The sequence below is a fragment of the Xyrauchen texanus genome, chromosome 29, assembly GCF_025860055.1.
Source record: "Xyrauchen texanus isolate HMW12.3.18 chromosome 29, RBS_HiC_50CHRs, whole genome shotgun sequence".
NCBI lineage: Eukaryota > Metazoa > Chordata > Actinopteri > Cypriniformes > Catostomidae > Xyrauchen > Xyrauchen texanus.
The window spans coordinates 10,953,438-10,978,138 of record NC_068304.1 but is presented as its reverse complement, the minus strand read 5'-3'; the positions used below and the strand labels follow the sequence as shown (position 1 = coordinate 10,978,138).

Sequence of the window (24,701 nt, the reverse complement as noted above, 5' to 3'; positions counted from 1 at the left end):
AGTAAAGATGCACTCTAAACTATCCAAACAGCTTCAGGTGATGTAGATCGCAAATTATGAGGGAATTATAAAAAAATACAAAATAAGTAAATACAGAAGCACTCTTGTTATGGAATAGGTTGCCGCTCCACTGAAGCAAAACTTGTGCTCAAGCATCTTTAAAGGAAACATCCCTGTGTTACATCTTAAATGCAGTTACATTTAATGTGTTATAGCTTTATTAATGTTCAAATAATCCAGAAGCAGATCATGTAAATAACTTCAAACTCCTAAACTGTCATTTCTCTGTGTGGTCAGTGCCTCTTTTATGAGTTGCACAAATGTCCTGATCTAAGGCGGAGATTTGAAACTGCACCTGGGTGATGCACACTCTGTCATGGGGACGCTCATCCATGTGCTCGCTGCAGCTAGATTATAACGTGATGGCTCGTGACTTATTGAATCATAATATATGTGTCGCTGTGCATTTCTTATCATGGCAATATGCAGCTTTATTAATAAGTGTGAGTTTGTATTTTTGTGAGTTAAAGATGGATTGAAGTGAACAGAAAGGTGAGAGAGGAAGTCTTCACCCCATTATACACTGCAACAAAATATGTTTTTGATTTGTTTTTGTTTTGGCTTGTTTTACAATATAAATATCTAAAACTCCTTTAAAAAAACATACATCAATTTAAAGTGAGTATGTTGAATATAACATTTTAAATACATATATTTTAAATATCTTAAAATCCTTTAAAAAAAGATGCATTCAACTGAGAAACAGCATATAAGATATTTAGACTTGCTTTTAGATCTTATATTGTCTTACACTTATATTTAAGATACATTCTCTTAAAGCAAGTTTAAATATCTTAGATGTTGCTTCTCAATTAAATGTATCTTGTTTAAGGATTTTTAGACCGATTTAAATGGAAATCAAGACAAAATCACTTGATGATAATTTGATTTTTTTTTGCAGTGAATTTCTTTACTGATTTTTTTTTATTTAAGTATTTTTTTCTTCCTTTTAATTCAGTGAATGTCATTTAGTGGTATATTAAAAAGATGATTTTGTCCTCTTTTTTGTTAGTAAGCTTTTTTAATACAACCTTTTAAGCTTATCGCTTTTTATCTTCAAATAGTCAAATTATAGTTGCAATAATCATTAGATTAATCGATTATTAAAATAATCGTTAGTTGCAGCCCTACTGCCCTGTATAGACCTTCCAACATGATCCTACAGAAAATCGACACAGTGCTACTGTAAGTTCTGTTACTCTAAAATCAATCACATTCTGACAAATTACTCCCAAATGCCATCTACCACCAGACATCTTTTCATCAATTGAAATGTGTTTACCTTTTCATGCAGCAACCTGATTTTGTTGCAAGCAATCCCAGAGACATGAACATTCTAGTCCCATGGAAACAAGGAAGTTATAACATTCACATAAACAATGAAAAGCACAATTCAGATGTTGCATTTTCGTTATAAAATTACATATTTATTCCACTTACTTAGGTTTAGGGTTGTGGTTTGGATGAAGGGGTAGAGTTAGTAAATATGCATTCATGTTGACCAGGGGTGTAAAGTAACAAATTACAGATACGTTACTGTAATTAACAATTTTTCCAAGGAATTTTACTTTTTTTAAGTAGTTTATAAATGGTATACATTTACTTTCACATTTGAAGTGCTGTACTTTTACTGCACTATTTCCCCACTGTCTGTGTTCGCTACTTCCCTGTCCTGATTTTATTTGTATCTTTCAAAATGATTGGCTAGGGAGAGTCTCCTGACTCCCGTCAAATCACACGTAAAAACACTTGAATGGCAGCTGTAGATTGCCGCTAACTGAAATGGATGTGGAGGATGCCTCAAAAACATTTCAACATCTGAACATCAGGGCAGTACCTAAAAGGGCTATTTGCAGGGAAAAATATATTGGCTCATGTGAGTTTAGCTTGCTCAAGCCAGATATCAGCATTAATCCTGCCTCTAATTTTAAGAAACATATTGAGGTAAATTTCATATTTCTGTTCACTAGATTCTGTGTCTATAACATAGCCTGCAATTTAGCTATCTATCACTGAGATTATTGGGTTTGATGTGAGATATTAAGGCAATGTTTTCAGTAGGGCTGGGTGATAAAACAATCTTGAAGTTTATCTGCAAAAAAGAGAGATGTCCTCGTTATAGATGATACACTTTTGAGTAATTTTCTATACTTAGCCTATATTCTACATCTAGAACAGGGGTGTTCATTACATCGATCGTGATAGCAAGACCACCACAGGTTGGTTGATCTAGATAAAATATAAACTTTTTATTTCCTGACGTCTGTAGCTGCGTGCTGTTTGATTGACAGGCGGCTAATGTTTGTACGCTTTACATGCGCGTGCTCCAAGTGTGCTAATGCGGGTAATTATAAAGTGTAGAAAATACACTTTATAATTCTGCCAATACCCATTTTGATGAGGCATTAATGTAAATGCAGTCAGTGTGGTCTAAAGTGAACTTAAATAGTGGGACAAAAAGTGTGTAGGACTTGAAGTGTGCATGTAACCGAATTGAGCACTGTCTAGTAGGCTATGTCATATAAAGGCAATTATTCAAACAATAATAACAAGGAAATGAGAAAACCACTCACTACTTTTGGCTGAATAACTTAAGTAGCTTTAAAAGTATTAATGTAATGGAATAAAACAGTGATATTTTTTAATAATATTGTTAGTTTATAATAATAATAATAATACCGACCCCTGATGTAGAGATTTGTGTTCATTTGTATAATAAATTACTTGGAAAGTAGAGATGATAAAATAATTTATAATTATGCTTAGCCTTTATCAAGATTTTTCTAATGCCTGATAGAAAAGCATCAACCTGCATGCATTAGAATGAGAACACAACTATTGATGGGTTTATAAGATACAAGAACTAAATCAATGTGGAAAATTGTATCTCAAAAGGAGTAAAATGTGGTCCCCCATGTGCTACTTAAAGAAATAATTCAGTCAAAAATGAAAATTCTCTCATCATTTACTCACACACATGCCATACCAGATGTGTATTACTTACTTTCTTCAGCACAACACAAATTAAGAATTTTAGAAGATTTCAGCTCTGTCGGTCCATACAATACAAGTGAATGGCTGCCATATTTGACGCTCCAAAAAGCACATCAAGGCAGCATATAAGTAATCCATATAATTATGGAATTATGGAAAACAGCCATGAAAGGGAATGTAAATTACAATATGTGTGCTACATTTTTAAACTGCAGCATAGTTTTTATTATAAATGGGCATAGCTTTCACAAATCAATACTCAATACTCACTACTCATGAGTCCTTTTAAATGAGCTACTCTTTTACTCTTACTTTTGTAGTTTTTAGGACAGTTACTTTTACTGTACTCTTTTCGCCCTTGCTGTTATATATATATATAAACGTAATTTACAAATAAAATGCAACTCCCTTTTGACGCCACTCTGTGGAGCTGCCTATATATTCAACAACAACACTTCCAGCTTCGGCCACTGGGGGCAGTAGTTCAATTTTCAATAATCACAAACTGTTTTCAGCTGAAGAACTTTTGGCCTACTGTTGATGAATTTACAATAAGATCAGTCTGGACCTGCATAGATTGTCACCACCATATATTGTTATGGATGCTAGCCAAGGTGGTGTGCTGGTGTCCACACCAGACTTCTTAACTACCATAACTACCATAACCAGCAAGACTTCATTACACAACCAGCTAAATTAGCAGCATAACCAACTGAATTGCATGTCCATATAATCTCTGAGTAAAAAAGGTAAACAGATTTGACTTGTTGTCGGCAATAGAAGGTCTTGAGGATGAGACTTGTACTAACCAAACCTTCAATAGACCAGCTTTGAGCAAAATTCACATTCTGTTCTCAAGCTGATGGTTTTATCCAGAATACACTTGTTGCAGGACTAATGTTTCTTCAGTGACCTGAGGTGTCTTATTTAATGGCACAATGGTGATGGTTCAGGAATAAACCTTTCTTGCATTTGAATCTACTATTTTTCAGCTACTAACCTAGATATATAACCATCAGGCTACACCACTTTCACCACATTGTTTTCAAACACATTTTACCATCTATTGCTGATATCGTTATAATCGATGTACCCTGACCATGCAATACTTATGCTAGTCTATGCTGCTTTATGCTTGTTAGTGCTGGTTTGCTGTTGGTCTAGCTGGTGGACCAGCAAAGCAATGTTGTTCACCAGCAAAAAGTTAGCTGGTGAAGCAGGTTGACCAGCATGTGTTTTTTTTTATGCTGGAATGCTGTTGGTTGAGCAATCAAAAGTCTTGTTCGAACACAAGCATCCCATGTTGTGTAACTTCATTCAGAAGTTGAAGTTCATTCTGCAGGAGCAGAAATCTTTGTTCCTCCTGACAGACCGTTAATGGAGGACCATGAAATCTTCTGTGCTTGTGTCTTTTTATAATTGCAGCAATTGACACTCTGCATGTCTGTCAGTCTTACAGTGTAGGGCTAAAAGTGTTTCACATAAAAGATAGCTACACTCAAAACATCTTTCATTTGTTCAAGCACATATTTAAGTGTTTGTGAGAGTGTGAGTAATGCACAGACAACAAATGCCAGGTGTCCCTGTAAAGAGAGGACACACTGATGAAATCGTGAGCATGACTCAGTACCTCTGCTCATGTACACAGTGCACTCTTGAGTCCTTTTCTTTTCTTATATACCTTCTTTTCCATGTGTCTTTTCTCTTGGTTTTCTTTTTTCTGTTTCTTTTCTAGTCTCTTTCTTATTTCTTCTCATCCTTTTCTTTCTCTCCTGTCTTGTCTCATCTAATCTCATCTTGTTTCTCCTCTACATTCCTTTTTTCTTTTCTTGCATTTCTTTTCATCTAGTCACTCCTCTCCTCCATGTATATCTTTTCATTTCCATTTGTATCATCTCATCTGGCCTCTTCTCTTTGTTATCTCACCTTGTTTCTCATCTTCACTCCTTTTTCCATTTGTCCCTGCTCTTCTCATCTCATCTTATCCAATCTAATAGTCTTTTCTTTCTTTACTTTTGCATTTGTTTCTTTTCATCTCATCTCTTCTTTTCTCTTTACTTTTTCCTCTTGTCTCATCTCATCTGATCTCATCTTGTCTCTACTCTTTTTCTTTTGTCTCTTCTCTATTCTTCTCATCTTGTCTCTTCTCTATTCATCTTGACCCCTTTCATCACTCTAATCTCTACTTTCCATTTTCTAATCGCTTATTTCCTTTTCTTTTCTTCTGAATAAGTATAATAAAGAGGTGATTGAGAGTGATGGGGAAAATTGAAAACAAGAAAGTAAAATTAATAAGCAGTGAAGGAAGTGCATAAATGTGTTTGACGTTGGCAATGAAGGATTGGGAGTGTGGGGCCTTGCAGAATAAAAGGTGCATGTATCCATGAAGGAATAACCTCCTTGATACTCCTCTCTCCTCCTACTGTATCTCATCATTCCTCTCAACTTTCCTCTCGTCCTCAAGCAGTTTGAATATGCAAATTCCATTAATCGCCTAGTCTTGTGTAGCCAGACTTTTGACTTTGTGCATAAAGTCTGTTCCAGTTTGCAGCTTGTCTTTTATGACCACACAGCCACATCTCACCATCTCTCCTGTTTTAGATATCAGATATTATTTAATAGCTGAATGCACTTATGTACATTCGTAATGAGAGCAGTCAAACCAAAACCACTCCATGCACACCTAAAAATCACCAAACCCTGCTTAATCACCTTTGCAACGCAGAAATAAAATCTGCTGTTTACCATTGAAAGTAGCATCAGTGTGACAGACAACAAGCTCAACATGACATCTCAATTATTATTTTGCATAAACAGCATTGTATGCTGGCGATTCGTGCAGGCATGCCCAAATAAAAGCGCTGATGAGATCACTGTTCTGTGTGTTGGGTTACGTTGTGGGCCTCACATATAGAATGAGCTGGAAACCCAATTAATCACACCTTGCCACCATTGACAAAATCGAGTCAGCCATGAAATTGAATTGGTTTATTCAAAACAAAACATTTGATCAAATGAGCAGGAGACCGTATCACTCAAATAAGACTTAGATACTGTTGATTCACTCTTATTGATTAAATGTCTACAGAAGGGATGCCTGGGAGTTAACCTTGTCCTACCTTATGAGTTCACTAATTTTGGTGCTAACACAATGGTATGTTCATTAAGACACACACACAAAGAAAATGACTTAATGGCATAGTACAATTTTTGGCTGATGGTTGATGGTTGGCTGGTTGTTGGCTATTTATTGGTTTCTAAAGATCAAATGATTTAAAGTAGGGGTGTGAATTTTTGGGTTTCGATTTTTGCAAAATCAAATTCAATACACTTGATGATTCAATTAAAATTCAGTATTTTTCAAATTAATATATAGGATTATTTAAAAATTTTCCCCAAATTAAATTAGACAAGAAAAAGAAGACTAGCTATTTCAGACTGATTATTGCACCAAAAGTGACTTGATGAAACACATTTTCTCATGAACAAATTGGAATACAACAAAGAGTGCAATACAATGTGTAATCTGACTACTTTTCATGTTTGTATTACCTCATGGCCAAATATGCAAGAAATGAGAAAAGTAACAATGAATAGCAATAGTTCACCCAAAAATGTAAACTTGATCATCATTTACTCACCTCATGTTCCAAACCCATATTACTTTTTTTTCTTCAATGGAGAACACAAATTATGTTAGTGTAATAAATTCTATATATTCTATATATGTGGGTGTTCTTGGGAACAAAACCCTCAGACACTGACGAGTTCTTCTCATAACCATTCACCATTCTTTTTCTTTCGTTTTTTTCTTTTTCCTCTCATCTCCTTCACCATACTCCCCATCATAAATGTATTCACAACAACATTCTCTACAACAGAATAGACACTGCTGAATTAACATCAAATATTCAAATATAACATAAGCATTCATCTTTCAACATAGTTGCTCAACTCTTACACTACTTACCCCTTGTGAAAAAAACATCCTCGTTTCCTGAAATAAACAGAACAGAAACAACACATCTATAACAAAATATGCTATCCAGACATTTGTCATTTCAAACTAAAACACTCACATACAGAGAAAACAAGATTCAGAATTTCAAACAATATGAAACTTTTACACTTTGAATGTGTCAGTTTTGTTTTCTTTTTACTCATTTGGCATTACTCCTCTCTGTTCTCAACAATAAATTACACTATCTCGTACTCAGGAATTTACATTTATGTATTTGGCAGACGCTTTTATCCAAGCCCTTATTACAGGGACAATCCCCCTGGAGCAACCTGGAGTTAAGTGCCTTGCTCAAGGACACAATGGTGGTGGCTGTGGGGCTTGAACCAGCGTCCTTCTGATTATCAGATTACCAGTTATGTGCTTAGACCACTACACCACCACCACTCACGAATTTGCTTGTATATGAACATGAAGACAGATGTGGAGACAGATGTTAAGAATTATAATAATTAGCCATTATAGAAGTAGGATGCGATTCGACTACCTCAGTCTACATCGAAGCAGTAACTAAGTGAACATGCTTGATTTCAATGTAATTTGAAATGTTACCCTCCCTGTCAGGCTGATAAGACACAGCATCAGCATTGGCATGTTTGTGACCATGTCTGTACTCAATGGTCAAGTTATAGAGGTCAAGAGCACACCTTGCTCAGCGACCTATTGGATCACCATCCAAAACCATTTATCTCAGACTAAGCATGAGCTTATCATCGGTAATGATTTGAAAAGAATGACCCATCTGATACTGACGGAAGTGAATAATGGACCAAAAAATAGCACACAACTCCCTGTCGTATGTTGACCATCGTTTCTCACTAGGTGTCAGAATGTGACTGCCATACGCGATGACACTTTCTATGTGGTCATCAATCATCTGGGACAGAAGTCATCCGACAGCTGTGTTGGAAGTGTCAGTGAAGAGTAAAAACTCCTTTGAAAAACACAGGAAAGTAAGAATTGGAGTGTTAGTAAGTGCATTTTGCAGAGAATTGATAGCTCCCTGTTCTACAGCAGTCCAAACAAACAGCTTTCCTTTTTGAGTTAGAACATGCAGTGGCTATGACTATAATCTATGCAAAAGTGCCAGGTGCCATCTTTTTTCCGAACCATAACAACAGGCGCAGCCCAAGGGCTACGACTATCTTCCACAATACCTTTTGCCAACATGTCATCCACATGAGACTGAATCACATCTTGCATTTGAGGAGAAGTACGGTAGGCTCTTTTTTGAATGGGAATTGCATTGTCAGTATTGATTTCGTGTTTGACTATGTTTTTTCTACCAAAATCTGTAGGACTCTTACTAAACACATCACCATACTCATGCAACAGAGTGTGTAGTTCATTCACCTGAGGCTCAGACAGATTCCCATTTTGAATCTCAAATGGAAGAGGTGGCACCTGTGTAGAAGGGGTGGACACATTACAGCAGTGGAGAATTTAATGACATCATCCTGGTTTATTGGAGTGAACTGTCCCAGTTACATACCTGGTTAAAGTACAAAAGGACTGTTTGTTGGATTCATGACCCGCACTACAGTCTGACCATTTCAGCTACAGGCTGCATGTGACTGCAATGCCATCCATTTTAGATGGATATGGCTCAAATAATCTGGCTGCCTGGCATGCCCATTCAGCTTGAGTAGCGACTTGGAAGGCATCTTTGAAAGTTTTCACTCCCTTCTCATGGCACTTAATCTGGAGTTATTGATCTAAACCAGCCAGAAATCTTGACAGTTTCATGTATTTAGAAGCGTTTTGTTCAAAATCTGGAAAAGCTTCTTTAACCAGTCAACATATGTCTACAGCATACACTTCCATTGGTTCATTAGGTGATTTGTGGCGTGAATTTGGAAACTTTTGAAAAGAAGCAATCACATACTTTTGACCAAAAGCATCTCGCAATTGTTTTTTGGCAGCAGCAAGAGCGCTGAATTTCAGATGGAAAATTGTCCCAAACAATGAACAGTTCAGGTGGCAATCTAGTGGGCAACGCTTCTGCTAATACTGCATCCAAATCAACATTGCTAACTTTATAGCAAGCCTCTTGAATTACCTCATAACGATGAGACCACAGCTGAAAAGACTCACTGCTGTCATTGCGAAGTGGCACAGTAGAGGAATGTTCTTTGGAGTGGTTTGTGCACGGCATGGCCGTGAGGTATGAGCACTAATCTCCCGCGGCGCTTGTGCTTCCTCTTCCAACATTACTGAAGTTAATTTACAGCACAGCGACGCTCAAAAAGTCCCACTGATTTCACAGTAATGTATACACTGCATTTGCACGAGGCTTCAGTGAAAAAGTTTATTAAAAAAAGAAACTATTATCCGACAAAAAACACAATTGCCACCAGTGTACAGTGGGTACGGAAAGTATTCAGACCCCCTTAAATTTTTCACTCTTTGTTATATTGCAGCCATTTGCTAAAATCATTTAAGTTCATCTTTTTTCCTCATTATTGTACACACAGCACCCCATATTGACAGAAAAACACAGAATTGTTGACATTTTTGCACATTTATTAAAAAAGAAAAACTGAAATATCACATGGTCCTAAGTATTCAGACCCTTTGTTCAGTATTTAGTAGAAGCACCCTTTTGATCTAATACAGCCATGAGTCTTTTTGGGAAAGATGCAACAAGTTTTTCACATCTGAATTTGGGTATCCTCTGCCATTTCTCCTTGCAGATCCTCTCCAGTTCTGTCAGGTTGGATGGTAAACGTTGGTGGACAGCCATTTTCAGGTCTCTCCAGAGATGCTCAATTGGGTTTAAGTCAGGGCTCTGGCTGGGCCATTCAAGAACAGTCACGGAGTTGTTGTGAAGCCACTCCTTCGTTATTTTAGCGGTGTGCTTAGGGTCATTGTCTTGTTGGAAGGTGAACCTTCGGCCCAGTCTGAGGTCCAGAGCACTCTGGAGAAGGTTTTTGTCCAGGATATCCCTGTACTTGGCCACATTCATCTTTCCCTCGATTGCATCTAGTCGTCCTGTCCCTGCAGCTGAAAAACACCCCCACAGCATGATGCTGCCACCACCATGCTTCACTGTTGAGACTGTTTTGGACAGGTGATGAGCAGTGCCTGGTTTTCTCCACACATACCGCTTAGAATTAAGGCCAAAAAGTTCTATCTTGGTCTCATCAGACCAGAGAATCTTATTTATCACCATCTTGGAGTCCTTCAGGTGTTTTTTAGCAAACTCCATGCAGGCTTTCATGTGTCTTGCACTGAGGAGAGGCTTCCGTCGGGCCACTCTGTCATAAAGCCCCGACTGGTGGATGGCTGCAGTGATGGTTGACTTACTACAACTTTCTCCCATCTCCCGACTGCATCTCTGGAGCTCAGCCACAGTGATCTCTGGGTTCTTCTTTACCTCTCTCACCAAGGCTCTTCTCCCCCGATAGCTCAGTTTGGCCAGACGGCCAGCTCTAGGAAGGGTTCTGGTCTTCCCAAACGTCTTCCATTTAAGGATTGTGGAGGCCACTGTGCTCTTATGAACCTTAATTGCAGCAGAAATATTTTTGTAACCTTTTGCCTTGCCACAGTTCTGTCTCTGAGCTCTTCAGGCAGTTCCTTTGACCTCATGATTCTCATTTGCTCTGACATGCACTGTGAGCTGTAAGGTCTTATATAGACAGGTGTGTGGCTTTCCTAATCAAGTCCAATCAGTATAATCAAACACAGCTGGACTCAATTGAAGGTGTAGAACCATCTCAAGGATGATCAGAAGAAATGGACAGCACCTGAGTTAAATATATGAGTGTCACAGCAAAGGGTCTGAATACTTAGGACCATGTGATATTTCAGTTTTTCTTTTTTAATAAATGTGCAAAAATGTCAACAATTCTGTGTTTTTCTGTCAATATGGGGTGCTGTGTGTACAATAATGAGGAAAAAAAAATGAACTTAAATTATTTTAGCAAATGGCTGCAATATAACAAAGAGTGAAAAATTTAAGGGGGTCTGAATACTTTCCGTACCCACTGTAATATTTCCTTGTGGGTGTTCTCGGGGCTTTAATCCTAAGAAGACTGAAGGAATAGTGAAATAAAACCCTCGGACACTGACCAGTTCTTCTCTTAACCCTTAACCCTTCACCGTTCTTCTTCTTTCACCATGCACCCCATCATAATAAAAGTCTTCACAACAACATCCACTAAAACACAGAATAAGTACTCCTGAATTAACATAAAATATTCAAATACAACATCAGCATTCATCTTTCAACATAATCTGCTCAACTCTTACATTAAGCCAAATCTTTTTAGCCTCACCATTTATTTTAATTGTATAGAAATAATGTTTTAATTATATTGAATTATGACTGATTAACATAATAACATTAACATATTGCGTAACATCCTTGTGAAGAGGAGGTGGGCGTGGCCGGGCCGTTTGGACCATGCCCGGAGCTGAATCGTCCTAATCAAACGGGAAGGGGATAAAGATGAGCCGGAGACGTCAGTGAAGGAGAGAGAGATGCAAAAAGCTGTGTGTGTGTCTTTGTTTGTTTTGCAGTTTATGTTACACTAGTGCCGAAACACGGGACTTTGGAGCAAGATGCGCCATCAAGGAGTCACCGCCGCTGACTGAGGATCACGACGCAGAGGGACAGCTCGATCCGTTGGCGTTGGAGCACTGTGTCAACAGGCAACCGAAAGGGACGGCTGAGGAGTCCAGTGTCATCGCCTAGCGTCACGGACAGAAGCAGTACAGCGGGCCGAGGACTGTCTGGCAGTGTGTACAGGGACCGGTGAGTTTTTCCCCTTCTGTCTCTCCTCTCTCGTTCTGTCTCCCTCCCTCTCTCTTTCTATCACTCTCTCTTGTCTCCCTCCATCTTGTTCTCTCTCTACCCTCTCCTTCCCCTCATCCTGTTGCTGTTCCCAGGAGGTGGGCAGGGGTGTAAAGTAACAAATTACAAATAAAATCACGTTACTGTAATTACGTAGTTTTTCCCAGGAATTGTACTTTTTTAAGTAATTAAAAAATTGTGTACTTTTACTTTTACTTGAGTACATTTTAACTACTGTAACTGTACTTTCACTGTCCTATTTTCCCACCGTCTGTATTCGCTAATTCCCTGTCCTGATTTTTATTTTTATCTATCAACATGATTGGCCAGGGAGAGTCTCTTGACTCCCACCCAATCATATCACATGTAAAAAAACTTGAACGGCAGCTGCAGATCAGGCACCAGCTGTGGAGAATGCCTCAAGCACAGTTCAACATCTGAGAATCTCGGCCGCACCTGAAAGGGATTTTCAGTGAAAAAGGCCAATTTCACAATCGTGTCATGTGAGATTATCTTGCTCAAGCCTTGATCAGCATTAATCCTGCCTCTAATTTGAAAATTGTGCATCATGCATTAGAATGAGAACACAACTATTTCTGGGCTTAAAAGATACAAGAACTAAATCAATGCTGAACATTGTATCTCAAAAGGAGTAATGTGTTGCTGATAAGCAAAGTTATGTGTTAATGTGTTGCTGATAAATTCCCACATTGGGAATGTCTTATCATGACCTGTCCAATAATACTGCCAATAAAGTGATCTAAACATTATTCACTAGGTTGACATTGTCCCCTAATCGACAGGAGCATTTTCATGTGTTTTCATTTATTGGTGTTGTGGCTTAAACTCTTTGTGTTGTGACTTATTTTTGTTATGAGGTGGCTTAAATGTAATGATAATAGGAGAAATCTGCATCTTAGTTTTTTTTATCCAATGTTTTAAATTTTGAACAAGCACCACCATACGACAAATGTTCATCCCCTGAAAATCGCCCGCACTTTTGATCTCCACCTAGCAAGATACTATTTGCAAAGAGGTAAGTCAAAGAACACTGTTTTGGTCTCTGTACAGTTTTATGCATAACATTTTATAGATCTCACTCAGTCATGAATCTATATTGTGAAATGCATTGTAAACTTAAAGAAAAGCTCAGTCTCTACATTAAAACAAAAACATTTTTGAACAAAATAGGTAAGGATTTGACAACAGGACCAAAGAGATTCTCATTTTGCTTTGATGCAAAAGTTCAGCTTATGATGTTCTAAGTATTTTAAATTACCTGCACACATAAACGTGTTGGTTGTTTGGGAATAGGGTATTTTATGCATAACCTTTCCAGAGGAAAGCCAATCTCATCCACCCTGAGCTGAGGGTTGTTTATTTCTGCTCTTTGCTGTAAAATGCCAGCACAAAGCCATCTTTCAGCAGCCACTAGTTACTGACCCCAATTTATGAGAGATGCAGATGAGATGCATGGTGTTAGAATCTGTTGTGGATTCAGCACTTTTTGAGGTTTATGCTAACTGATGATGCATTTAAAATAAAAAATGTGGCATTCATTATATACACATCTAAGCCTTTAGGGATACTTTCATCACCAAGCCCTCTGATTTTATTTATGTGTGTTGTGAGGTCAGGTCATGAGAAACACTGGCTAAAAAAATGCTGTAAGCATGCATGCATCCATCCATCCATCCAGCCATCCATCCATCCATCCATCCTGTCTGTCTGTCTGTCTGTCTGTCTGTCTGTCTGTCTGTCATCTATCTGTCTGTCTGTCTGTCTAATCAGAAAATAAAAAACCAGAAGACAATTAGGCAACTTTAAAGAGAAGGCCAACCTGGTTTCATGATAAGTTGTAACAATAGCAGACGTTGGTAAATGATAAAAAATTGAATGAGTTGGCTCTTCCAAAAGGAATGAATTTTACACCCACAGAGAAAAATAAATGATTAAACAGTTAGTCAGGGGTGTATAGTAATGAATTTTAAATACTCACTTTACTGTAATAATCTACTTTTTCCCAAAAAATGTACTTTTTTTAAGTAGTTTAAAAACTGTATACTTTTACTTGAGTTAATTTTAAGTGCTGTAACTGTACTTTTACTGCACTATTTTCCCACCATCTGTGTTCGCTACTTCTCTGTCCTGATTTTATTTTTATCTATCAACATGATTGGCCAGAGAGTCTCCTGACTCCCGTCAAATCATACCACACATAAAAAACTTGAATGGCAGCTGCAAATTTGGCGCCATCTGTTATGGATGTGGAGGATGCCTCAAGCACAGTTCAATACCTGGAAGGGATTTTCGCAGTGAAAAAGGCCAGTTATCGTGTTATGTGAGTTTAAATTACTCAAGCCAGATATCAGCATTAATCCTGCCTCTAATTTGAAGAAACATATCAAGGTAAATTTAATATTTCTGCTTATTAGATTATGTGAGTCTATAATGTAGCCTGTAATTTAACTCTCTATCACTAGGATTAATGCAAAGTTATCAATAGCGCTGGGCAATAAAACAATTTCGATGTTTATCTGAAAAAAAAGAGAGAGATGTCTGCGATATCGATGATAAGCTCTTGAGGAATTTTCTATACTTAGCCTATATTCTACATCTAGAACAGGGGTGTTCATTACATCAGTCGTGATAGCAAGACAACCACTGATTGGTTGATCTAGATAAAATATAAAAAAATATAAAAGATTTACTTTTTCATTGACAGGCAGTGGAGGACTGACTGAGCAGGGATGAGAATTTCTAGCAAAAATTGACTTAAATATTGATCTGTTTCTCAACCAACCTATCATAACACTTCTGAAGTCATGAATTTAATCACTGGAGTCACATGGATTAGGCTAATTTTATGTGATTTTTGGAGCTTCAAATTTTTGCCACCCATTCACTTCTTCAAAAAAATCGTACATTTTAATCTACTGATGAAAGAAAGTTATATACATCCGGGATGGCATAAGGATGACTAAATAATGAGAGAATTACAATTTTTGTGTGAACTATCTCTTTAAAGCCGGAAGTGGTCCCTGTCCCAACAACTGCTCTACCTCCTCTTTTGTACCAAGTGACCCTGCTTTTTTAGTGTGTATTTTGTTTGTTTTTTGCATTCCTTGCATTGTTTTGTTGTTTTATGGGCAACAATGACTCTCTCAGTCGGAATGAAGGGAAATTTAGACCCTGCACGTAAACTGATTTTATGTAATTGTTTCATACATTATGATGTTGAATAGAACTTTTTTATCTTTTCATTTCTGTAATCATGTGACCCTTTTATTTATATTTTTAAATCTGATTCATGTAGTGTTTACAGTATCATAGATAACTGACATATTTTAAAAGCTGTCAATCACAAACACCTATAAAATACCTTTTTTTAAAAATGATATTCTTTCAGGCAAACAGCCATGAAAAGGAATGTAAATTACGGTATGTGTGCTACATTTTTAAATTGCAGCATAGAGTTTTTATTATAAATGGGCATGGCTTTCGCAACTCAGTACTCAATACTCATGAGTACTTTAAATGAGCTACTCTTTTACTTTTACTTGAGTATTATTTTTTTAGTACTCTTTCCATGTCTGCAGTTAGTGAATAAAGTTTAACCCCTAACCTAAACCTGAACCCAACCTCAAAGTCTAACCCCTTGCCCAAACCCTAAACCTAACCAGCAAAATCACTGTTGTGTACCATAGAAGAAAGAAAACATCTGTGTTAGGAACGAGACGAGAAAAGCTAATTACAGGTTAACATATGTTGACATACATCAGCAGTTTGTATTGCATAAGTAAACAAATTTGAGTTACCAAATCTTTTCAATGATGTTTCCTTTTATTTAATAAATAAAGTGTTGGATAGGAGGCTAGCTAAAATGTTATGCCTATATTGAATTAATTAGAATTTCTGAATCCAGTTTGTTGATTGGATTCAGTGGGAATAAAAGTCATAAGATATTTTACGATTTTGCAATCTGAGCAAATTATTATGAGTTGTCATGAGACTATGTATAGTTGGGGTACTTGAGTTTGGACTCGGACTCGAGTCTAAGTCACAAGTCCAATTTGAATGGACTTGGACTTGTTACGGACTCGGATGCATTTTTACTCAGACTTCTCAGAGTCCATGACATTTGTGATGCAATGAAAAAAACTTTATAAATAAAAAATAAATAAATAATGAACACATCTCTGTCTGCATTCATCTGTCTGTATTAGCCCCTGAAGTTGTAGATGTAGCAAGAGTTGTTTCACTGTGTTGAAGCAAACACACGCATGTGCACATGCACACTCATCAGTCAACCAATACGCTTGAATGTTACTACAGAGACTACTGTATAAGATCGACTACAGAGGTGGCTGGCACGACGAAAACATAAAGACGGGTATGTTCCCAATGTAATAGAAAATAAACTATTACAAGACAGTTTCACATGACACGGGACCTGACATCTGGTAATATTTTGTATGCCGTTTCTGCAGCCAAGAAGATGCTCGCATTACGGTTTCATCATGGTTAAAAACTTAAAATGAAGAACTTCATTGAGTCAAGTCACCCACGTCATGTCTTTCACAGTTTACTAAAAACAACATATCGAAATAAAAATACATAAAATAGCATTAATATTGGATATCAAGTCATTTTAGGCATAATGTATCTACACCTGTAGGCTTCTGTAGTCTCTTGTGGTCCACGCAGTGTTATCAGCTTGAACTGGTCCATAATAGCTTGATGAATTAACTGTGTAACTTTTTAAATAGTCCTGCTGCCCATCCCATCCTCATCCCCAACCCCACCTGAACCTCAACAAACACCCCTGCGGTCTTACATGAACACATACAAAAGAAAACAAAAACCAACTAATAAAAAGAGGAAAAAAAATACTTATACATAAAAATCACACACACTGATAATTACCCCTCTCTCTCTCTCCACTCTTCCACCCGAGAGCTCTCCAAGAATGTTAAATATCCACCCCATTTTCCAACAAAAAAATTCAGATTCCCTAATCTTCTATAATAACCCTCCTCTAAGGCTGCCACTCTCTCAAACTCCGAGAACCACTCCTGAAACTGGGGTGCTCCAACCCCCTTAAAATCACCTGTCTGGTGACCAGAGCCGGCCCAAGGCATACGCGAACTAAGCGGCTGCTTAGGGCCCCGGTGGCCACCAGGGGGCCCCCAAGAGCACATTGTTTTTTTTTTTTGTGATTATACTGTCAATGGACAATGGTAATTATACAAAAACACAATATTAAATGCAATATTATGTTAACGGGCTGCAGGATGCAAGCACATTCAGACAGCAAAACAGCAATGTCACAAAAAAGGACATATCCTCTGGTGCAAAGAAAAGGAAAAAGAAGAAAACAGAGGAAGAGAAAAAACAGCACAATAAAGGTATGTTAAGTAGCTAGGTTAAGTTATGAGCTAACATTAGCTGGCTAGTTAGTTAACATAGCCTATGTAGCATATCTTCTTTTTTAGCAAAATTTAATTAAACATCCGTAAATAGCCTTGACATCTTAATATATTATAGTACAACATATTACTTAGCAAGTTTTAGATTAAAGTTTTTGTCTTCTGTGTAAAAATAACTTTCCTGGGTATATATTTTTGTAATAAAAATAAGATTCTGTTCCATAAACTTTGTACTGATAACTGACAACTTAACATTATTTACATTAGTCTACCATTTTGGGGTCTTTGCTATTAATTTCAAATATCATTATGCCTCAATTAGCTAGTTATAGATTAACAGTTGTTGTTTTAGGAGTACAGATGGCTTGCTGCTGTGTATAATAATTTGTGTTGAGAAAATAACATATTTTGTCAAATATTCTGTCAAATATATACTCTTATGAAACTTCCCTAGGAGCACTGTTGAAATATTTTGGACGTGGGGCACAACCAACTCCACCTGCCCCAAGTTCCAGTGCTACAGCTGATGATGATTTTTCAACAATCCCAGGTCAGTATATTTATATGGATAAACCATGCCTTTGTTTTTGACAGACAGTTGCATTACCTTCTAATATGACATCTAACATGGCTAGCTTTTATTATTATTTTCATCTTTCATCAGGTCCATCCTCTGCATGTGAGGAGCACTTCCCAGCACGTGCATCCACTGATGTTGTCATCTATCCTGTCTGACTCAGAAAGGACTGATCTGGTAAGCAGAGGGCCACTGCCTATAAAGGAAAACTTCACATTCCCTGAAAAACCTGATGGCCGAAGCTTCCACTACACCTACAGAAAGTTAATTAATGGGGAAAAAATGTAAGTGGAGCTGCTCACTTATTCAAAAAGAAATGATACTGTCTACAGCTTCTGCTTCAAATTGTTCTCTAGGAAGTACACAAAACTGGTAACAGAGGATCAACAGGATTGGGTAAATATAGGTGTGCTACTGTTACATTTAAAACCGTAGAAGGGTAAAATCATGCCAGGCAGACATTGGTATGTTGTAAGCAACACAGCTACAACTAATGCAATTTATACGGGGTGTGTTAGATTTATAGTGTGCGAATAATCAAGCATTGACCATATTCAATCATATTGGCGGCACCGAGGGGCCCCCAAATCAAATTCTGCTTAGGGCCCCATAAAGGCTTGGGTCGGCCCTGCTGGTGACCATAATACAGGTTAGGACCCAATCCTCCACATGTTTATTCTCCACATTGATTACTGCCCCATCTCCCAAAATACAGAGTCTGGGGCAAAACGAAACCTGAGTGCCTAAAATGTCACATACAAAATTCTGAACACACAACCAAAACCCTTGGATCTTAATGCACCCCCAAAAAACATGTGTTGTGTCTCCATCATCCTATTGACACTGCAAGCAGGTGGGTGTGTCTTTAAGACCAAGCCTATAAAATCTAGAGGGGGTCCAATAGAATATATTCAAAATCTTGAACTGCATAAGGCAAATCCGTTCATCTCTAGATACAGACTTGACATTTTTAGAATCCTAGCCCACACTCCCTCCTCCAATACCAAGTTTCAATCTTTCTTCCATAATCTCTTGATAGAAGGTCAATGGAAATATTGCTTTGAAAAAAGACAATATGCTTGAAAAGTTTGAACCCTTTCATAGCATCACAGTACTTAAGGTAATGTTAAGAACAACAACAAAAGTACTATCTGACTCAGGCATAATGGATAAATTACAATTCTATGGAGCTGAGGATTGTGGGTTCAACTCCCATGTAGACAAGAGTATGGCTATTCTGTTAAAGTCAATGGTAATCTTTCTTTAAAAAAGACAAAAGACACTTTAAAAGTTTGAGCCCTTTCATAGCATCACAGTATTTGATGTTTAGAACAACATTAAAAGTACTACATCTGACTAAGAGGCATAATTCTTCAGAGCTGAGGATTGTGGGTTCCAGTCCCATGTGGGTTGTTGAACCAAATTTTCAAACAATCTCAACACTCCATTCTCATATAGGTCACTGAGTGTAGCAAAACGCCTCACAATCCACTCTGACCAGCAGAAAGGGGGTTTATCAATGCATAATTTTGGGTTCAGCCATATGCTTGAGGCAACATTAAAATAAATGTTCAAATTAAACACACTGGACACTTTTGTCCATCCTGAGTGCAAATGTGAGATAACAGGGTGTAATTTAACTTCTCAGATTATTTTGATAGAAAGGCTTTGCTATGGCGAAATAGGGGCAAGAAATTCCTGTTCAACACAAAACCAGTGAGGGGCTCTCTCAGGTGGAAGCGACCTGTAAGCCAAATGTCTGAGACCAAATGCATAATAATAAAACAAAATCTTGGGTAGGCCTAGCCCACCTTTGTCAATTGGTCTATGTAACTTGTTAAAATTTAATCTGGGACACAATTACCATTCCAAATGAAGGACTTCGCTATGTTATGAAATTGTAAGACAGGGATATCTATAGGGAGAGATTGTAACAGGTAGTTACATTTTGGGATACAGTTCATTTTAATAACATTAACCTTCCCAATCATAGATAAATGTAATGAAGCCCACCTGCCCACATTGCTAGAGAAACTTTTTATTGAGGGATCAAAATGAACTAACTAAATAAGACAAAGTTGCTTGGAATAAAATGGCCAAATATTTAATACCCAGTTTGGGCCCCTGGAAGGTGCCTGGCTGGATAACCATTACTGTGCATTATGCTGTCAGAGCCAGAGCTTCGGATTTAGACCAATTAACTCTGTATCCTGAGACCTTATAAAATTAAATAATAATTCTGTGGAGGCAAGGCATATATCATCTGTGTAGCAAAATCTTATTCACCACACCTCCCACCATCACCCCTGGAAAATCATCCTCCTTTCTTATCGCGGCTGCAAATGGTTCCAGAGCAAGACAGAACAATAATGGGGAAAGAGGGCAACCCCTATCCAGTGTAAAATAATCTGAAATTAATCAATTTGTTTGTACCATCGCTACCGAGCCTCTATAAAGTAACTTAATCCAAAGTATTCCCAAACCTGTATATTTCCAAAATCTTAAAAAGATAACCCCATTCTTCCATATCAAACGCCTTTTCGGCATCAAGAGAGATGGCAGCGACAGGAGTCTGATGTTTCACCTCTAACCACATTATATTGATGAAACACCTAATGTTATGAGAAGAGCTGTGGTCCCAAATAAACCCCACCTGATATATGTGTATAAGAGATGTCATACTACATAATCGGATAGCCCAAATTTTTGACAATATTTTAATATCTAGCTGGATCATGGAAATTGGACGATAACTCTTACACTCAATTGGAACTTTGTATTTTTTAAGAAATAGACTTATCTGGGCTTGTGTCATGGTTGGAAGAAGCTTTCCTTTCTTTAATGATTCTGTATAAACTTCTAACAAAAGTGGAGCAAGTTCTGTAGCATAAGATCTAAAAAATTCAGCGGAAAAGCCATCTGGCCCCAGAGCCTTGCCTGTAGGCAAGGCCTTAAGTACCTCGTCAAGCTCCTCAGTTTATCTCAGAATCAAAAATAGTATTATATCTGTGTTTCAATCGGGTCAATTCCCTGAGGCCATCAGATGACATTCGGCGCTTCAGCTCTGCCTCAGCACTTTTAATATTCCTTTCCAACTCCACAAGCTCTCATGCTTTGGATTTTTTGATGAATGAGGCATACTATACGATCCTTAAGTGCCTCCCAAGCCACATCCAAAGAGGATACTGAGGACCAGTTGGTTTCCATATGAACACTGATTTCAGCCTTTAACATTTGGAATTCAGGATTTTGCAAAAAGGATACATTAAAGCGCCAACTATATGATACATTTTCTCCATATATGGCAACACCTCTAAACTCACCAGGGTGTGATCTGAGACTAAAATGTTTCCAGTTGAGCAATCAACAACAGATGAAATTAGGGAATTAGATACCAATATATATATATATATATTTATATTAGGGCTGACAATCGATGAAAATTTTTAATCAAGTTAATTACATGGTGTCCCGATTAATTCGTCGCGATTAATAGCATATACAAATATTTGCTGAGAAAGCCCATCATATAAAAATAATTCAATATATAATGATTATACATATTTATATCAATATATAATTATACATAGTTATATTTAAATATTAAAAAATTATATATATATATATATATTTAAATATTAAAAAATTATATATATATATATATATATATATATATATATATATATATATATATATATAATAAAAATATTCAGATAATTACATGCATTACATTCCTGTAGCAGAAGAGTTAATCATTGATAAGACAATACAAAAAGTGGCTTTAGAAAACAAAGTATTGTTTATTACATATTATTGATCATAAGTCAATCATTGGCATACAGTTCACAGCAATCCATTTCACAAGTGAATTTGTCAATCAGTTTGAAATTTATTATGAGGGCTTGTTTAAGGACCAAGTCAATTTACACATACGTCAGACATGTTTGTGTCGCGTCTCGGGTGTGTTGTGTCATAAACATAACAGGTTTAGGTCACTGTGTCAAGTTAAATATAGTTTAATACTCAATCTTTAAACACATCTTGAGATCCCAAAGATCGCATTTGTGTTCCTGTGTTTTGAACTCAAGAACTTAACCCTCTGGGGTCGACGGATGCACCGGCGCGTCCTGTTGGATATTTTCGTCATTACAGCAGAAACAACTTAAAATACTCTGTAATTTTTGGGTATACAGATAAGTGTAAGACATCATTAGAGACTATAAAGGGTCTACTTTTATTTGTGTACACTCACAATAACACAAAATCTTGTGCTTTTGTAAAATAAAGAATATAAAAAGGGTGAGCTTTCAGCAGTCTCTGTGTTCACGAGCATATTTCAGAAACACGTCACTAAAATGAACTTAAACTCTGTGAATTCTTCTAACACAAACATGAGAAACATATGTCTAAAGAAAGCTTAAAATGTCTACTTTTAAATAAAACAATTCAAATTTAAAACAAATATTCTCCTGCAATGTAATCTGTATGAAACAAAGTGATGTACAATTTTTACCGGTCCATCTCATAATCTGTAATGTGATCCTACCCACCAGCAGAGCGCGCCATTCATACACTAATGTACTGAGACGATCAAGAGAAATGTACATGCCCCCGACTGTGAGATTTAATTTAAACACAACACAACTCAACTTTTCTGCATGCTTGTAAACTCCTGGATGTAAGGATGAGTTAACTTTTTCCTCAGAAGAAGAGCAGGACTCAGATGAACATTTGTATTTTGAAGAGTGACTTGATCCAGCCGAGGATACAATTTCGGATGAGTAAGTCCTTCAGTTTTCATTAGCTGACATGCTATTTTATATAAACATGTACATATTTTACTAGTGGGACTGTTTACAGACAGGATTCAAAGTATTGACATTTGAAATATGTCCTAATAGGCAAGTTTTAGTTACATGTAAATGTTGTTATTTACATTGTATGCTGTATGATATAAATATGATATGTAATATGATATAAAAATAATATGAATGTTTAGATTATATTTTAACGTGTTTATGCTGCCTCGTTGTCATCAACAAAGCTTTTGCTTGCAAATATGTGTTCAGGTTAAATGAGTAAAATGCACTTTAAATATGCCCATATAAGAAAATCAGCATCTTATAATGATTTCTGAATGATCATGTGACACTGAAGACTGCAGTAATGATGCTGAAAATTCAGCTTTGATCACAAATTGCATTTTACAATATATTCAAATAGAAAACTGTTCTTTTAAATTGTAAAATGAGTTCACACAATGTTTTTACTGTATTTTGAATCAAATAAATGCAGTCTTGGTGAGCAGAAGAGACTTCTTTTAACTGTAGTGTAGGTAATGTAAAGAAAATATATAGTCAGATTACTTTTTTTAACTTAAAACTTGATTTTGATCATTAAGTCTCCTCACATTCATTCTCTTTGTCACATTCCTCATTGATAGGCCCAGGGGTGGCGTCTTTTGTCTTCTCAGGTGTGAATCACATAAATTCGTGATAGTTCATGCCTCCTCACATATGACCATTCAACACTAAAATTGTCTTACAAAAGTTAAATTACTATATTGTTTTGTATGAATGAGTGATCAGGATGATTTTCACATCATTTCGTAGCAAAAACTCTAGGCTACAAGATCCAGTTATCAAAAGTCTTGTGGACAAATGTTAATATGTGTTATATGGCCTTATTTTGATTAAACATTTTGTTTTTTCAAAAAGCATGCATAAAGGTTATTTTCTCAAAAATACAAACCTGTACACACATGTTGCTCACATATTATTGTAGCCCAGTTTGTGATGAATACAGTGTTATCAGACTTTAGCCATTAATATGTTTTTAAGCAATTGAAAAAAGCACAATTGTCAAGGCATGTCAAAACTTCTCCAGGGCCCAAAACACCCTCAGACCCCAGAGGGTTAAGAACCATTTATCCTTTTTGAGTCTAAATTGATTTGCAATCGGATTAATCAAAGTATTTAACTAATACACCAGCACTTTGAGCTAAAGTCTGGAGATGTACTTGCGTGTCATTGCGTTTCCTTGTATTACATTTCCTAGTGTTGCTTGGTTCTTTGGCGTTTGTAGAAAGTATGTTTTCGTCGATATCTTGGACTCTGTAATAAACGCGGATAGTTATTGTCTGGATGAAGCAAAGCATTCTGCAAGGAGGACTCGAGACTCCCGTTGGGTGTGTGAACTGTTTTCCTTGGACACTACAAGGCACGGAGGATAAGGAAGAAGCAAGTGAGCCGAAGAGATGAGACGGTTTCAAGATAGAATTCTAAGAGCAGAAGGATCCACGAGGGTTCTTTCTTGGTAGGAAAGTTTTGAACTGAAATTGGCCGCACCCCAAATGTGTCCTGAGCCAATCAGAAGTGGCTTTTCAGAGTCACATGGTCGACTGGTCTGTCCTTTTCAAAGTTGATTAACAATCCTTTGTGTGGAGGATTCTTTCAACTCCCGCTCAAAATAGTGCATGTTTAATCATGAACTTTTATATCTTGAAAACAGTGCAAGAGATATGACATTCGTTGTCATCAACATTCTCTACGTAAAAAAGCAAGCATTTACATACAAAATGTGACATGCTTTCATGAATATAACATGTGTAAGTAACAAAACATGGAAATCCCTGGTTACAAATCATACTGGTTAATTAATTGGTTTTACAACTTGGATAATACATTACATGATATGAGAAACCTGATTGTTGGGGTATATTATTAAGTTGAATAATTACCATTCTTAGTTTAATGAGATGAATCATACAAGATTAAAGATTATAATCAACGATTTGTCAGTTATAAGTGAGTACAAATCACTACACAT

At 36.9% G+C, this 24,701-nt stretch overlaps 1 pseudogene; it reads left to right on the top strand.

Annotated features, from left to right (window-relative positions):
* The window catches only part of LOC127622806 (trehalase-like), a 44,690-nt pseudogene extending 36,690 nt beyond the window's left edge, over positions 1 to 8,000 (top strand).
* Positions 8,001 to 24,701: the final 16,701 nt, after the last annotated feature.